Source organism: Protobothrops mucrosquamatus, unplaced genomic scaffold (assembly GCF_001527695.2).
Source record: "Protobothrops mucrosquamatus isolate PMUCROS unplaced genomic scaffold, P.Mucros_1.0 scaffold623, whole genome shotgun sequence".
In the NCBI taxonomy this organism is placed as follows: domain Eukaryota; kingdom Metazoa; phylum Chordata; class Lepidosauria; order Squamata; family Viperidae; genus Protobothrops; species Protobothrops mucrosquamatus.
Window position 1 is genome coordinate 131,629 of NW_015386919.1, and position 18,378 is coordinate 150,006.

Genomic DNA, 18,378 nt, shown 5'->3' on the forward strand with positions numbered 1-18,378 from the left:
AAAATAAATCAAGTAAGCTATAATTGATTAAAATGAAAATGACAGAATATATAGAGAATATCCATCTCTGATACAGGCATTGCTTTTTTCTCCTGATTGCCCCTGCAATCCATGTCTCTTCCTTGAGCCCATCACATAGCCTCCCTATCACTTTCCAAATTTAAATATATTTTAAGAAATTGTTATTGTTGACCTTAATATTTATCATACGCTGCTTCTTTCTATCCTGGGCCTGCATATTTATGTTCTCATGTGGGAGAAAACATTTATTTATTTGGAAAACAAATAGCATCTCTAAAACTTGTCAATAACCAACTCACCCTTGGACTCAATTTTAGGCATATAATTTAGCCAAGCTTTCTTGTCTGCTTTCTTAAATTTAGCCTTTGGTTTAGGAGCTCAGCACTGTGTACAGTGTACCCCCTCCTCCTATCCTTCCTCAGGGATGGATGTTAATGTCCTTCATAACCAGTTCACATAACCAGGTTTACTTCAAGGAAAGACCTAATCCAATTGGTGCACACCCTTGTAGTTTCTTGATGTGGTTACTTGTGTCAAATTCAGTCAGTTTGAAGCTGTGAACTCAGAAATGACATGAGATCTTTTACTTGAGGGCATGACGGTTGAAGTTACTCTATACCAAAAGGGCAGGTTTCTGATCAGGCTAAATCTCCTAACTATTTAATCAGATTTGAATAATACGTGCCAAATCAATCTACATGATCATTAGGATAAATGATTGAAGTTTTATTTTGAATAGATCTGATGCTTACTAATAGCACCTGGAAGCATGGCATCTGACAATTCAACCACCTGGGTCTTGCTTGGGATATAGATAAGTACTACTACTACTATTACTATTATTATTACCACTACTACTACTACTACTACTACTACTGTCTCCTTTTGCCCTTGAGGTTTTAAATAAAGGTTCAGGTAGGAATTAATAATAGAGATTTTGTTGTTGATCTGCTATAAATACATGTACATAAAAAATAATATATTCCAGACCATGCACAAAGAATTATTTTCTTAACTCATCTCCAACCACTTAGAAAATGAATGGTGAATGAGAATGGAATTCATCTTCAGGATCAGGCTGGAATTAGGATTGTTGGTTGTCTAATCACAGACTTTGGGATACAGTTCTCTACATAATGAAGTGGGAGAAGGCTCAGAATTGTGAGAGAAAGCTAGAAGGTTTGCAATTTTTCATCTTGGGGAAAAGGTGACGATTGAAATGTATGTAATCATCCATGGCATGGTGATAGCAGATTGGGAAGAGTTTGTCTCTTTTTCTCAAAATATTACAACCATGCATCATCCCATGAAATTCATTGGAGGGCAAAATCAGCACTGCTTCATGCAGCACATGAAAGTGATGGTCATTAATTTAGATGACCTTAAAAAAATACAAAAATTATGGAGGGCAGGTCTGTCAAAAGCTATTGCTCTTGACTTAGGGTTCCTTCTGTGTGATGGGCATCGTGCCTTTGAAATCCTGTGGCAAGGGAACAATGGCAAGGAAGATACGTCTGCATCTGCACCTTTTGCATATTATACAAATGTTGACCAGAATGGTTCTTGATGTATTCCTGCAGGACTATTTTATGTTGGATTGAATTTATAGCATTTCTGAATAGAAACATACAAGATGGGATTTATAGATTAAATCAAAACAATGTACTGTATAAACTTTAGCGACAGACAGTTTGACGAAGTAGTTAAGGAATCAAGCTATGCAGATATTTCAAATGTGTAAACTTTTCCAAAATGGTATCTTTCCCCCCAGGATGTGGTTATTATAATTATAATAAATCAATAATTATTAATTATATTATATATCAGTAAGTTTATTATCCATTTTGTACCTAATACAGCAGGATCAGGGAACTTTCAACTTTTGTACTTTGCTATTGTCTTTAAAGCATTTCCTTAATTTCACAAATGCATCCTTTGATAATTGTATTTTCATGTATTTAGCAACTTGTATTAAATATGAGAAGGTAGATGATAAACAGTAAACTCTCTTTTGGTTTGGGATGGAGGAGATAGTTTCCACCTGGTCCTTATTTTTGTAATGAATTGCTTTCTTGTCACCTTTGACCCTCTGAATTAGTTCCTACATTTAGCCATGTGACTTTTGGAAAGTATTTTGAAAATCAGTCACCTAATGGCCGGATAAAATTTCTTATCCTGGCAAACACCTTTTTAATTTATGCACTTCAGGTTCCATGATTCCATCTAAACAAAGTAATGCACAAAAACATGAATAAATACATATTTTCTTCCTAAATACATAAATGGCTTAAACTGCCAAGCTTTCTCATATTACACACAGTTAATGTGTAATAAATGGCCTGAAATTCCCAGTCAATGGTGCAGTCATGGTATATAATATAGTATATTATGCACACATTATTAATCATATGAGTGCACTGAAAATCAGTAGAGAAAAGTGTCAGCTTGCGGAAACAAGAATAGGCAGGCATTTTGCAAGACTGGGCATACTATACTTGGATTGCAGAAATCCATATGGCAATTAGATGACAGCAAAGAGCGGGAAAAATTTTCAGTCTAGATATGGTATGTCTAGAAAAAAGTAATCATCAAGTTATTGAGGAGAGTAGTGATCTGAAGATGCAACGTATTTTAAGTCTAGGTTAATATATAGATCCTGAAGTTGAAACTCAAGTACTTTGGCCACCTAATGAGAAGGAAGGACTCACTGGAGAAGAGCCTAATGCTGTGAAAGATTGAGGGCAAGAGAAGAATGGGACGACAGAGAATGAGGTGGCTGGATGGAGTCACCGAAGCAGTAGGCGTGAGCTTAAATGGACTCCAGAAGATGGTAGAGGACAGGAAGGCCTGGAGGAACGTTGTCCATGGGGTCGCGATGGGTCAGACACGACTTCGCAACTAACAACAATATATTTTAACCCATTCAGTTAAAAAACAGAATTACAAACCTGCAATACAGTTTTTTTTTAAAAAAAAATAGTACTGCCATTTCAGTGGTCCTATTTTTGTGCTTTTATTTTCTTGACTGTATTTGCTCCATGATATTTACAACCTCTAGTGTAATCGGAAGAAGGTGAATAATAAGGAAGTATTCTTTTTATAAGTGTTATAGATAGTATGTGTAAAAGTGACAAAGAATTACAATGAAGTTTTTCTTTAGGGAAAAAGTAGGAGACTGGCCTTTGAAACCAAACAATGAGGCCTTAAGTAAAGCAAGCATTTTGCTTTATCAAAGCAATCACTTTAAGTCAATAAGCTCATGGAAATGGTTTACATTTATACTAGTGTTACTTTAGAGCAACGCACATTCAAACTACGGCTGCACATATTATATTCTTAGTAAATGAAAGCTTGAGAGTTTAGAATTCAGAATAAGTTAATACAGGAATTATATCGCTCAATTCCTATGGCAAATAAAAGGTCTTTATATCTGCTGGATTCAGCTGAGTGCTAGAAATGTCAGATCATTTCAGATTTTTGCATGAAGCCTAAGAAAACAGAACAAGGTGATCATCTTGCAAGAAACGCTCTTATTCCCTGTGTCATTTGTTCTGCTTTATTGCCAGGATAAATATCTCAACTTGGAAACAGAAACAAGTTCCCAGCCACGAAGACAATGAATCACGAGTCTGTCGAAGAGGGAGCACGTGGCTCCTGCTGCTCCATGTTGCTGACCTCTGTCCTTCGGTTCCTGGGCTTGCCACTGGCAAGCTGGATTTGCTGGAGTTAAAACTGTAGCGCCTTTGTCTTGCTGCGGAAGCCCTAATGCAGATGGCTGTTTATCTCTGCCAGTCCTCTTCAAGACGTATTAAAGGCCACCCCACCCTCAGCTCATCCAGCCTATCCGAGATGCACTTTTTAAAGGCTGTACAAAGAGGAATGTGATTAGACCACATACTTTACTGCATTTTAATTTTAGCTACCAGTGGCCATGAAACCCATTTGCAGCTTAAGAGAATGAAGCAATTAAATGTTTTCGACAGAAGCAGAGTAAGACATGCTAGGTTAAAAACAACAACCCATAGTTACTGTTTTGTGGGATTAATGGACAATTTTAAATTAGAATGATAGGGTATGAATAGCTATTTAGTCTCTCGTTTTATTTTCCTCTTTAGTCAAAATGATTCCAGAACAGCTTTGTTAATTAAATAACAAATCTTCCTAATTGCTAATCAAATGGTATTATTTTCTAGAGCTTGCAACTTTCTCATCTCTTATTCCTAAAATTTAAGATCATTTTAGGCAAGGAATAGCTTACTGATGACACCATAGTTAAGTGAGTCGCATCCAATTTTATGATTTTTTTTTGCTGATGTTAAGTGAATTACGTGATTGTTTGCATTTTGGAAGCCCCTGAGAAAGTTGCAAATGGTGATCATGTGACCTCAGGCTGCTGCATCAATACGTACCAATCGCCAAGCATCCAAATTCTAATCACATGACTGTGGGGTTGCTGTGATGGTTAAAAGTGCAAGAACTGGTTGTAAGTCAGCATTTTTCAGCTGTTATAATTTTGAACGGTTGTTAAACAAATGGTTGCAAGTGGAAGGCTACTTGTAGTTTCTTTGGCAACAATGCAAAATGGTTTAGCATTACTTCTTCTGGAAGTATTGCATACATAGATACATATACAGTACATATACATACAGTATATCTCCCAATGTTGCTCACAGCCTTGGAATTTCCTAGTAGTAAGGATTAATTAGGTCTGATACACTTAGCTTTTCTGAAATCAGTTTATACATTTTCATGTAAACCTTTAATATTAATAATTTGTTTAATGAGTGTATTCACTTAAGGTATTATTTGGGCAAGCACTCCCTGGTCTACGTACATGAAACATACCAATTTTTCTATGACATGTAGGATTCTAGAGAACTGAATATTTCAGAACATATCCAAGTCAATTTATCCTCAGTTAGCTACACACACAAACATTAATAGTTGGTGGATAGTGAAACTGTAATGTAAAAAAAAAAAATCCACCTGAAATAGAGGAAGTACAGCCAATGTTAATAGCTAAATTAACTGTTGCCAGAAAACTGTTATTTTGATTGCAACAAACAGCAAGCGAATTCTATTGAAATTCCCTCTCAACAACTATGTGTCAGAAGATCGTGAGCTGAGTGGAAGTGAAAAAGCATCCTAGGTCAGAAAGTCTGTGCTATCAGGGTCTGAAAAGTGCTAAAGCATGTGACAATTTTGCAGTTTTATTCTACAAAGCAAAGGGAGAGCTTTGCAAAGCCTATGAACACGTTACTATCCTCAAAGCATTAAAGCTGCTGTGTCTTTTGAAGGCTTAAAGCAGGCTGTTCTCGACGATCTGCGCCTGCCCACAAAGCTGCCCTTTGTGGCAGAATGTGCTGTCTGTGCAGAGATGTGTATTCAGCTGGGAGCAGCCTTTGAAACAGCTCTGTCAGCTTCTAAAGGATGTGGCTGTTCTAGTTCTTAGACTTCTGCTTGTGCTTTTGAATGCACAGCAGTAATTAAGTTATACATGGCCAAAGTGCCTCAGCAGAAAGGAAGTACATAAACACAGCAAGCAGATTAAGTAAAGGTTCTCCTGGCTCGTTAGAGATATTTGACTTATATCGGACTATAACATATTCATTCAGTAAAGATCTGTAGATGAGCGGTAGACACACAAATTAATCAAGTGCCAATACATCAGAATTGTTAACATTGTGACAAACCCTCGATAGTGAGGTAGACGGCATATAGGTTTAATAAACAAACAAATAAATACCCTATGGATTTCAATTATATATACACTTTCAAGTAAATGAGCTGAAAAATAAACCATCTTGCACTTTCTTTTCTTAATGTACATCTCTGCTGAATCAGGTCATGAACTCATGTTGTTTTTAACCTGCACTGTTTGATGACACTAAAACATAATTTATCAATACAATGCCAGTTTCAAAGTTGTAATTAGTATGCAAATTGTTTTTAAAATTGAAAAAAAATGAAAAAGCTTATATTGTATTGAATGCTCACAAGTTTTATTTTAACATCAAAGCAATGGCATAGTAATTTATTATACACCTTTCACTAAATAATAAAAAATTAACAGAAAAATTGGCCAGATTGGTTAGGATTAAGTTAATCCTAGTGGAGGAAATCTTCTGCTGTCTGATCACACAGAACTTTTGTTTTGTTTATTATGACTGCAGCTTTCTAGAATTCAGACAGTATTATTTTTGAGTCCTCCTTAGAAATGTCAGGAAAACTCTTTTCATCAAGTTTTACTGTGATGTCACAAGGCTTTGAGGGGGATATAAGCTGTAATCAAGTGGTCATTTTTTAGCTGACATAAAACAGCAAGAGAATAGTGCGGCTTTGTGTTACAAATAGTTTCATTTAAGACAGAGGTCCCCAATCTTTTGGGCACCAGGGACCAGTTCCGTGGAGAAAGTTTTTTTCCACGGACCAGAGAGTGCGTGGTTTTGTGTACTGCCTGAATCCCACGGATAGGGCTTTGCTTGTTTGTGCGGACCGGCTGTTGGCATGCTGCGGCCTGGTACCAGTCCACGGACCGGAGGTTGGGGACCCGATTTAAGATGCTCCTGACTTCATTATAAATCACTCCAGATGCTTCTGGATGGCAAAGCAGCATAGAAATAAATGAAAACTGCCAAGTCAACCCCTACCACACCAATTGCTAGTAAACTGGATGGGAAAAGGCTCTACTGGGAAAAATGGAAGACCACCAGCAGCAAAGTCGATGGACTTGGTTACAATGGTGATGAGTGCACCCTTAGAAGACCAGGTTAGGGTCATATTCTCATGGACAAAAATCTAGGTCAGGGGTAGTCAACCTTGGCTCTTTTATGACTCGTGGACTTCAACTCCCAGAATTCCTGAGCCAGCTAAGCTGGCTCAGGAATTCTGGGAATTGAAGTCCACGAGTCATAAAAGAGCCAAGGTTGACTACCCCTGATCTAGGTGGTCACTTAGGAGCCCACACCAACTTGACAGAATCACAATACAAAAAGATGGCAGGGTTTTGTTTTTTCCTTCAACAACTGTAGATAGGGGATGAGGAAGACCTGTTTTTTTCCTACTCTTCTAAAGTCAGTTGCACCTCAGAAATTCAGTAGCTGACACTTTCCTCATCATTGCAACCAAGCAAGACCATCAGTTCTCCCCCCGCCTCCCTCCCTCCCTCCCGAGATATCAACCAAGGGCGGTCAAGGCAGGAAAGGCTCCTAAAAGCTCAGCCCCGCTCTCGGAGCCTCCACCTCCCTTGACCACGCCTCCCCTCCCCTCCGCCCGAGCCACGATTGACATACACGGCTCCCCTAAGCCCGCCTCTCCCTTTATGATCCCTTCACTGGGTGGCTAACGTCACTTCCTATCCAAAGGGGCGGGAAAGAAGGGCTCCGCGAGCGCTTCGGCGTTCCCTGCCAATCAGGCTCACGTCACTTCCTTCTCCAGGCGGCGGCTGCTGCTGCTATTTTGCTACTACAGTTGACGAGTCCGTCAGCGGAGAAGCTCGCGCTACGGGGAACGAGGGTTTCTCGGTCGCGCGCCAGGGACCGTGCATTTATTTGGCCTCCAGGGGCGGGGCCGGGACCGGGACGGCAGCTTCACGCTTGTTACCCTCGGCTGACGCCGCTCGAGGACCAGCCCTGAAGAGCCGAGCGGGACCTAGTCAAGCCGGGCCCTCGAAAGGAAAAAGCCGGAGAAACCTGCTGCTGAAACTGAGGGCCGAGGGGAAAGTCACCCGGCAACGGTGAGGGAATTGAGGCACGCATGCGCGCCACAGCAGCGGCGGCGGCGGCGGTGATGGCGGGTGGGGGGGGGCGGAGGCGGAGGGAGCTGAAACGATGAGGACAGACTAGGGAAAAGGGATGCGGGGAAGGGGCGGTTGCGCTCCGTGGCTCTTCGGAGGCTCGCTGCTCAACGGGGTGGTGGGATCGGGAAGCGCCGTTCGGCAGGCAGCCTTTCCCCGTGGAAGGGGGTGGGGGGGGTGAGACTCTGCTGTGGGATCGCTATTGCGATTTAGAGACTTTTGTAGAAGTTGTAGCGATAACTATTTAGATCAGTGTTTCTCAACCTTGACCATTTTAAGGCATGTGGACTTCAACTCCCAGAATTCCACAGCCAGCAATGCTGGCTGTGGAATTCTGGGAGTTGAAGTCCACATGCCTTAAAATGGTCAAGGTTGAGAAACACTGATTTAGATCTTAAACCATGAGAGGAACGGTATTACTTTGCCAGATCAGCCCTGTTATTGGCTTCCTGTTGCCATGGGCGGGCTAGAAACATTGGAGGACATCGGTGGTTTAACAGAAAGCAAATAACAACAGTGGTCGAGAATGTGATTCTTGGCTGGCCTTCCTTCCAGTGATGTACTTGGCTGATTGTGGAAATAGGATAGGAGTGAACTCCATCGCCCGCCTTTTTTTTTCTCTGGAAACTAGGATCCTGGGGTTGGGAATAATGGTATTTCCCACATCGCAAACATTTATAACCGTGTCTCATCCGGCTCCTACAGATTAACCTCTGTAATTCAGGATCAGGTGTCATAAACAGAGAGCAGGTGCAGCACCGAAAAAAAATCCTCCCAGGACAAAATAGAACTGTATGACTAATTGAAGTCAAGTTGAATGTTACATCAGCACTGCTGGAAGACAATATAATGTGTAAGGATCAGTTGAATCCAATGTAGATAATTTTTTTATGATCCTTGATCTAAGACAACTTATCAAGCGTTCATTAAGGAGGACTGCAATAGCATTCGTGTTTTTCTACTACTGATCATTATCTGCAGGAAAGTGTTATGGCATGTTCTAGGTATCTTGGTTTGAATATAACAGAAGCTCTCATAAGTTTCTGTGATGATCCGATTCCTAGGCAAATGCACAAAAATTATTTACAATCTGATTGGAAGCTGGTTTCCCAAGATTGTGAAATTGATATCTATCCAAGAAAACGTATCCCGAGTTCTTAATTTATTCTTTACTGAGCAGTGATAATTTGGTCTGATAACTATCATATTATCGTTGAGTTTGGCCCTCTTTTATTCAGATGTTTAAAACAATGACATGATTCAGGAAGGTGTATAGAAATGAGAGGTCTATATTCTCTGTCCCTGTTAAGAAAACATATCAGAAAATACAGGGGTATGGGATGTAAGATGTCATGAGATTTAGCTGGCAATAATGGAGATGTACAGCAGCATAGCACATGGTGTTTGTACTTTCTCAGCCTCAAGCAGAAAATAGAAATACAATAGCCATTGCTGTTTTCATTATATAATTCTGCTTTTTCATCCCAAATATTAAGAACAAAACTCAGGAATACAGTACTAGGAGCAATGGAAACAGAGGCTGTTACTGCAGCTATTTTAAGTAACACTGTTTCTCTGACTTAAACCTTAAACATTTCTTTTAAATGAACAATGCTGATATCAATTAATGTGAACAATATTGGGCTTGCTCCCAAGTGCATGTTCATGGATGTTTAAAAATGCAAGAATGCCATCTGCCCTTGAAATGTTTCCTGCAGTAGCCACTGGCATAACACCATGTACCTGCTGCAGTCTTGTCTGCCACATAAAGTGGGAACTGCATGTATTTACCCAAAATTCTACAAGAGATTCTTTTCTTTTTTGCTGGATGGGTATTTTATCCTGTATGTAACATCTGAACTCAAGCTTTCTATTATAGTGTGACACTTTATTATTACTAATTATTGAGAAATTTTTAAATGGGTTATAAAAATAAATTAGATAGGTTTAATATTGTGAGCTATGTTATTTTTTTCCTTAAAATAAATTGACTTAAAATGAAAAAGTAATACAAGCATACTTTTAAGAAGTAATATGAAAACTCCCAAGAAAAATATAGCATGAGGCAATACTTTAGGATGAAAGGAAGATGCTTCAAAAGCCAGTTAGTTCAGAATTGTTAATAGAGTCAAGAATGCAGTTGGCAAGAAATACATTTTTTTGGATTGCTTTTGGCTTACATTAAAAAGCATGTGGGTGATGGAATTTGTATTAGCAGTTTCCTACTGGCTCCATCTTCATCTGTGTGTTTTGCAAAATTTGTTTAAAACCAGACTTTCAAATACTGTTCAACATTTTAAAGAAATAATAACAAATTATGTTGTTATCACAATTATGGTAGCTCTGCTATGTATATTGATTGTACCTAGTGTGAAGTGTAAACATTACATAACATTGATTATTCCTTTGTTACACTTTTCTTAAAATAGACATTATATTCCTTTTTTAAAGGTAGGAGTTAATAATTACCATTCAAAAGTAAAATAATGTAATTCAAGGTAGACTATTGTAAGAGTCATTCGAGTAAACGCCATCAAACTCAGTAAAGTTTATTTTGAGGTAGACTTGTATAGAATTACACAGCAAAATTAGTAAAAACTGTGGGGAAGCCAACAATATCAGGTATCTCATGTTACTATGAGTTATGTAAAATGTACTGATTAATGTTCCTGAATTATGTTATTTTCTGGTAGTTATTTGTTTTAAGAACTGGGCAATGTCTTCAACTATATTGCAGTATGTTTTGTAATATACATAGGGAATAAAATCTGTTTTGTATTTTTTAAAAGCTATCAAACTAAATACGTTAATAGTGGCAAGATATGGCATGTTTTTCTAAAAATTTACTTATTAAACTTATATGCCGCCTATCTTACTGATAAGGCAACTCTGGGTGGCTTACAAATAAAATTTATCTGAAATCAGAGTAATTGAGCATTATATTGTATTAAAATGTAAACGTGCTTGTTTTCTTAGGGGAGACAGCGACATTATTGTTCTAGTGTACTTACATTCATCTTTAGTGATACTTAATATGTTTGGTTCATATTCTTTGGTATTTGGTTCAAGGAAGAGGGACTGATTGTTCCTTTATAACAGCAAATGGGGGCCCAAATAGTGCTGGGCAGCTGCCTTGCCCCATTCCTCCAATAAACTTGGTTGCTTGGACAAGGCCCCAATATTCTACTACCTCGTAGTAGAATAGCAATGCTGAAGGAAGGATGGAGCAAGTGAGAAAAGAGCTGCTACTCTGCTCCAGATTGCCTGGAAGCACAACCAGAATAGATGATCCTTGTGGTGGAAAGTCCTCCTGACTTTCCCAGTGGTTCCTGCTCACCTGATCTCTTGCTCTTCTCCTGAGACCTTGCATGGTTGAGGCCTGTTACTTTAATGGCAGTAGAGATAGTAGTGGCTCTCCCTCTCTTCTTCCTGCCTCAATTGCTACATAGTGGGAAGGGTATTTGATGCCTGGGCTGGAATCCTCAATGTCTTGGGGGGGGGGGAAGAGAATATTGCTTAGCTCCTGCAATAGCTTAAAATCATGTCCAGTAACTTGCTTCATGTTCTTTGAAATTCTGTAAAGTGTTTTCTTTGTCATCTTCCGTTTTAGAAGGGATCATTCTTGACAACAAAAATCTCTAATTTATTACTTTCTTGAAGAATTTTTATCAGGAAATATGCTGAACCAAATAATGCAGATGAATTTCCTTTATGAAAAGAATATATTGTGAAGCACCACATTGAATTCAAAGTACTGATGCATCTGAGGTTTCCAGTAATTGCTTAGATGCAGCTTCTTTAAGGAGGAGCCTCTGGCCGGTACAGTGAACATGTCAGTGCCAGATATGAAACACTCTGCTTCAGATCTGAATATTGTATATCCGCGCAGATGGATATGTTGTAATTCGTGTTAAGCATGCTAGAATAAGAGTTACAGTGAAATGGTTACATGGTATATTTAAAAATTATTTGTAGAAGAAGATAAGGAAGATAATTAAAAACACAACCTATTTCAAGTGTGTTTTTCATTAGTCTTATATTACAAAGTTCTTGAGACTGGGAAACATCTAAATTGTTTGTTGGCTATGGAGGGTGAGAAGAACCCAGAATACAAGGGAATCTGGCAGAAAGGAATGGGTAGTTCTGTGAGAAGTGAAACCTTTTGAAATTATAGCAAATAACAATATTTAGACGAGGCAAGTAACCTCTTATAGAGGAGATTTTAAATCAAATGGAACGGTGTAATACAAAAAGTCTTAATACTATTATAGAAATTATTAAAAACCTTACACACAAATATACTTATGCAGTCCCTTTTAGATTAAACATTGTAATGCAAAATACAGAAAAGAAGAAATAGCAAGCATAAGACCTTAAAGACAGGAGAAAAGAAAAGGAATTATTGCTATAAAAGCTGTGAGTGAGAGTTGAAATGTAGCGGTCCATTTCATGTGTATGCACAGTGGCATGTTTAAGAGAGCCAGTGTGGTTTGGCAGTTAAGTCACCCAGCTAGAAACTAGGAGACTATGAGTTCTAGTGTCGCCTTAAGCATGAAAATCAGCTGAGTGACTTTGAGCCAGTGCTACTCTCCCAATCCAACTCACTTCACAGGGTTGTTGCTGGGGAAAATAGCAGGAAGAAGTAGTATTAAGATTTGTTTGCTGCTTTGAGTGATTTATAAAAATAAAGATGCATTAAAAAAGATAGCTAAATCAACTTTATATGCATACCATTCACTATGCCTCCTCATATACTTCAGAATAGGGATCAGAGTTTTTCCTTGAAATATTATTCCCCATATCAGTTTTGTCTATTTACTTTTTTCCTTGTTTTCTTTATATTTCTTTGTACTTTACATCAGAAATGTACAACGTGAGGGCTTAAAATAGCCTCTGAAAATGTTGAGTAAAGCCTACTGAGACCTTTCAGCTATTGAATTATCATTTTTCATGATAGAAGAGGAAACTTTATTACAGATAGGCCTTGATTTACAACTACAATTGTGTCCAGAATTTTGGTTGCAAGTTGTGGCTGTTAAGCAGGTTATCATATATCCTGACTCATTTTACTATTTTTGTATAAAGCAAGTCACTGTTACCATTAAGAAAAAAAATGGCAAAAATGTTACAAATTGTGGTCACGTGAGCATGGACATTCCAATAGATTATAAATGTGAGCCAACTGCCAAGCGTTTCAAATGTGGTCGCATGATCGTAGGAGTTTATTTAGTATATGGCATCTACAGATGTAATCACTGATATTTAGTTTAAAGCATCAGCAAACATGTAAGATAGGTGGATAATACTATAATATAATATATCAAATTAAGGTAAAACCATAATAAAATCACCATAATATGGAGCCACAGAATTGCAGGGGGATAGATGTTATAATTCAATATCTAAGGAAGCTAACCATTTAATTGCTTCTGGTATGGCTGCAGTGAGATCATCCCAGCTGCCTTGAAATTTCCCGAGGAGACATTCTTGAACTATATGTGTTAGAGTTTATTCTGGTGAAAAGTCGCACTGCGGTCTCTTAGCGATTCCCCACTTAAAGAGCGTTGCCTTAGTTCTGGCGTGGCTTGTCCAGATTCTATTCAGGTGGCTCCATATTTTGGGGGCCATCTTCCGTGATCATGAGGTTTGATACAATATTTTACAGCAGTCAGAAATGTTTTACAGTTTGTAAAGCACCCTTTCCCGAGGCTGTGTTAACTTCAAATGGTCATTAAGCAACCAGTCATTAAGCGAGGTCTATTTGTAATGTCAGGCATGTAATTACCATGCTGTTTCATAGTAGATAATGTTGAGCAGAGGATAGAGAAGAAGAAGAATGAACCGAAAAAAGACATGAGATAAGGAAACAGTTCATACTAATACCGTTCACTGTCACTGTCATGGTATGCATCCTTAAATTGTACCTGCTTAATACTATCCCCTAATTTGTGACATTCAGGAAAAAATATCGTGGTAGTCTCTAATTCTAGTATGCACTGAATAGCATAATCAAACTAGACTATGGCTCTGCATGTTGCATAATGGATAAAAATCTGCCAAAATTGGCTGATACTAATGATTAGTAGGGAATGCTGCATGTGACATGGTTATGGCTTAGGCTGGAAACTTAGTACTATATGCATTTATTCTCTATCACTGATAAATATTACATGTATGAAAGCCTCAGAACAATGCCATGATGGCATCAATCTATAAAATATAGATTTTGACTTGGAATGCAAAAAAGTAAATGGCAAAGAACATGAAGGAAAAATAATTATATTGTGTGTTTGTGAAACTTGAAGAGAGAAAAATCTTATATAAGAATGGAGGTTGTTTAATCTTTTTAGGGTGGAGTTACTGAATACATATATGAAACGAAGATGTAGATTTAGTTATGAAGAAGCTAAACTGAATGTTATAAAATATAAATTGCTATTGTGTGTTTATATGAATGTGGAAATTTATAAGATGATTATAGTTGCGTATAATGCTCTATTGAATGATGATAATGAAAGAACCAAGGATGATATTGGAGTTCTAAATACATTTAGAAGAAAAAGTTAACTTGTTATGAATAAATGAGTGAGAATAAAACACAGCAATTAGGAGAATGTAAATGAGTCATTCACTGATGCAGGAATGTATGAGAATGGTAAATACATTGTGAAGGAGATTAAAGGAAGTAGAACAATTGCAGGAGGATCAAGTGTAGATTATGCACAAAAATATAATAAGGGATAGATTAATTTTCCAACAGAAATAAATTTAATGTGATGCTCAAGGAATAAGGTGTAGAAGCAGATTGGAACAGAGTGAAAATTATGTTACAGAATGCCACAGAAGTACATGAGGTTATATTAAAGGAAGTATGAAAAATGCTTGATGGAATGATTTAGTTATTCATTCGGTGGATTTTTATCTCAGTTTTCCTAGTCCTAGCCCTCTAGGAGTTCAAGGTAGTATTCCCTGCTCTATTTTTCTCCCTGTGAGGAAGCTTTACCTGAGAAGAGTGACCAAAGTCACGAGCTTTCATACCTGAAGCTGGAATTGAAGCTTGATTTCTTCATTCGTATTCTAATCCACACCTACGCAACACACGGGCTGTATACTGCATAACAAGCAGCCTTATGTGATCCACCAGTGTTTTTTTTAAAAAAATAATCCATTGCCACCAAATATTGCTGTTGCCATGATTGATTTGCTGCTGCTGCCTTGGTTTTTGCAGCTACTTCCTCCCTCAAGACATGCCATCAGGACCTCCAATATTTCCAGACCTCAGGAATCATGCCAGCTACAATGCTGCTAGCCACCAGATAACTGATCACCGGGCCAAGTATTCCATAGTGGCCCGCAGTTATTTTTAAGGTATCAGTCTGGCCCTTTCCCCTCTTAAGAATTGTGTAGGCCTGGTCTAATCTCTTAACCATTATGCTACATTGTATTGGAAGGAGCTGTGAGTAAGGAAAAAAATACAAAAAAGAGATTGATTCCTGCAAAAATGTAGGAATATATACTGTGCGTGTATATATTCTCTGTATATAGAGGGAAAACTGCAGAGAATATAATGAAACAGGCAAAGAACTGCTAAGATAGAAAAATGCAGATTGATATGATGGGATTGTGAGTGAAAAGGATAAAAATGGAGCTTCTGACTAAGTATGAAATTAAAAATAAAGGTGATTAAATGATTTGGTTTGAAAACGAAACAACAGAATTCTAGGAGGAGAATTTTAGAGTTTTGTATGGGAATGATAATGGTAAAAACCTTAACAATTACATTTCATATAATTTTTCCACATGAAAAAATATAAGAATTTTAGAACAAAATGAATTCCATTCCATTTGCCTTATATCATGCTATGTTCAATAGTATTTTACCACCTGAAGTACTAATCTTTAAAATGTATCTTTGGATGCAGTGGAATAAAAGTTATAGCTACTGTTTTTGGACTAAATTATTGGTAACTCTCTTCTGGAATTGTGATTATCTGTAATTATTTTATTGTTTGAATATAATTTTTTAAAGTAAGTTTGAGCTAATTCATTAATCTTCCATCTAAAGGAACTTTTTAAAATTATTTTTTAAAATACTGTCCTTTGTTAAAGCTTTTTGCTATGTTGTACTTGCTACTAAGCAATTTGATTTTATATTTCTAATTGTTAAATATTTTAGAATTTTAGCCCAGCTATTATGCAGTATCTAATGCTTTATGCCAGATCTTGAAAAACTCAGTAGATGAGAAAGCAGCAGGAAATTATACTGAGAGTTTTAAAAATCCAATGCAAAGGCAATGGTAGACCATTTCTGTATTATTGTTATCATTACTCATGGATATATGTCCATGAAATAACAAGGAGTCAAGTATTTGAAAAAAGACTTGGCTTTTTCATTTTTTTTTCAAGCCCAGTATAGGAACTGAATCCAGACTAATCGGAGTGGGTGGGTGGGGAAGAAAGGCAAAAGAGAGATAAGTTCAAAATGGGTGGATGGGTGGTCTATAGAGAAAGACAAACTATGTATCCTGATAGGGAAGTCAGTTAGGTAGCTGCTCATATGTTGCCACTCTTCCATGTTCAACTTCCCTCTCTTTTTCACTCTGGTCCTAAACCCCCGAGAATAGTCTACAGTACATTTACCGCCTTGTAAATCCCAGTGTATGCATATAGACAAGTACACCCATAAAATAAGAGGAGGAGGGAACTAAAACACACAGGCAACCTATTACTTTTTTTATACAGAAGAAAGTATGCCTCTAGTAAAACCACTTTTACACTTCTAGTAAAAGAATTGGAAGGAATTACAGAAGCTTGCATGCTTTCCCTATTTTGCTATATATTTAGAGTTTGAATTTTGTACAGTCAGCTTATCTCAAAGGTGCTTTTTCATGAGGCAACTGGACTTTCTTGTTTTTCTTTGAAGACATTTCGCTTCTCATCCAAGAAACTTCTTCAGCTCTGTCTGGATGGCGGGGAATGGAAGGATTTTTATTTATTTTTTTTTAAATTTTTATTTTTAAAATAGAAAAATTTTTACATCTTTCAAACATAAAATGCATTAACATACATACATTCCAATTCTAACATAACACATTTTAGTTATATAACTATTAATGCATACTTATAATACCATCCCGACTCTCCCCCCACCCCCTTATCCCCCTCCCCCTCCCTTCCCCCCCTTCCCCTCCCTCACTTCCCAGAACTGAACCCAGGGTTACCNTGCAGCTTATTTTATTTTCACTAGCTTTCCATAATTTATTATCAAAAGTTGGAAATACTGAGAAGGAAAACTAGTTGGACTGGAATGTAGTCTTCAACCAAACAACGCCCGTATTCATGGACATCACTTGATGGAGTACTGTACACAGAAATAAAATTTGCTTTAATATTGGCACAAGGAGATGAAAGAATTCAGTTATAACAGCGAAGAAGTTGCCATTGGCTGACTGTGGAACAGATCACAGACAACTTATATGCAAGTTCCAAATTAATTGCTGCAGTATAATTTGAACTTATACCAACATTTTCAAGAACATCAGTTACTTTCTCTTAGCCCAACCCACCTCATGGGATGATGGTTGTGGAGAAAATAGGAGGAGGAAGGTGTGTTGGACACGTTCCTCATCTTGAGTTATTTGTAAAAATAGAAATGCAGGATACAAACAAACAAATGAAAGTATGGCAAACAACAGAAGAATCAGTAAAGATTTTAATCAACAAATCTGGAGAAGACACACTTGCCAACAAAATTGGAAGAGATTCATCCATATACCAATATCGAAGAAAGGAAAATGAACAAAGTGTGTAAATTATCATACAATATAATACAATAATTTCCCCATGCTAGCCAAATAGGATCATTGAATGCAGATTAGTGCTCAGTATAGAAAGGGAAATGCCAAATGTTCAAGCTGGCTTTAGAATGTGGAATCTCCAGCTAGTGTGGGAAAAGGACGTTTAAAGAAGGGGCCAAGATTAAAGTCCTATCACAGCAAAAAATGGCCTTACTCCCCCATAGTCCCTGAAGCCTTATATGACCATTCCCAAGAAAATTCAGCCAGTCTGGTGAGATTCTCTTAAATAGGCATTGCAACAATAAAGAAATAATTTTGATTGATTCATGATGTGGGCCTAGTTCCTTGTGTCTGACAGTTGCTGATGCATGCTGGATACAAAGAAGAGGGAGTCAAGCTATTTTTCAAGGCGCCTGAAGGCAGGACTGTGTACAGTACTCCATCAAGTGATGTCCATGAATACGGGCGTTGTTTGGTTGAAGACTACCTTCCAGTCCAACTAGTTTTCCTTCTTAGTATTTCCAACTTTTGATAATAAATTATGGAAAGCTAGTGAAAATAAAATTAGCTGCAACCACAAGCCCACCTTTAAGTTGTAATTAACATTTCTATTGTGAGCCTCTTATTCATTTCTGAAAATACAAAGCAATTACCAAATGGCAGCCAAGAAGTCCAACATTCCTTCCTTCCACTAATGTATTTCTAAATATTCATCCATTACAAAATGGTCACAGGTTTTCTAAGTTCATTTTAAAAGCTGTCCCT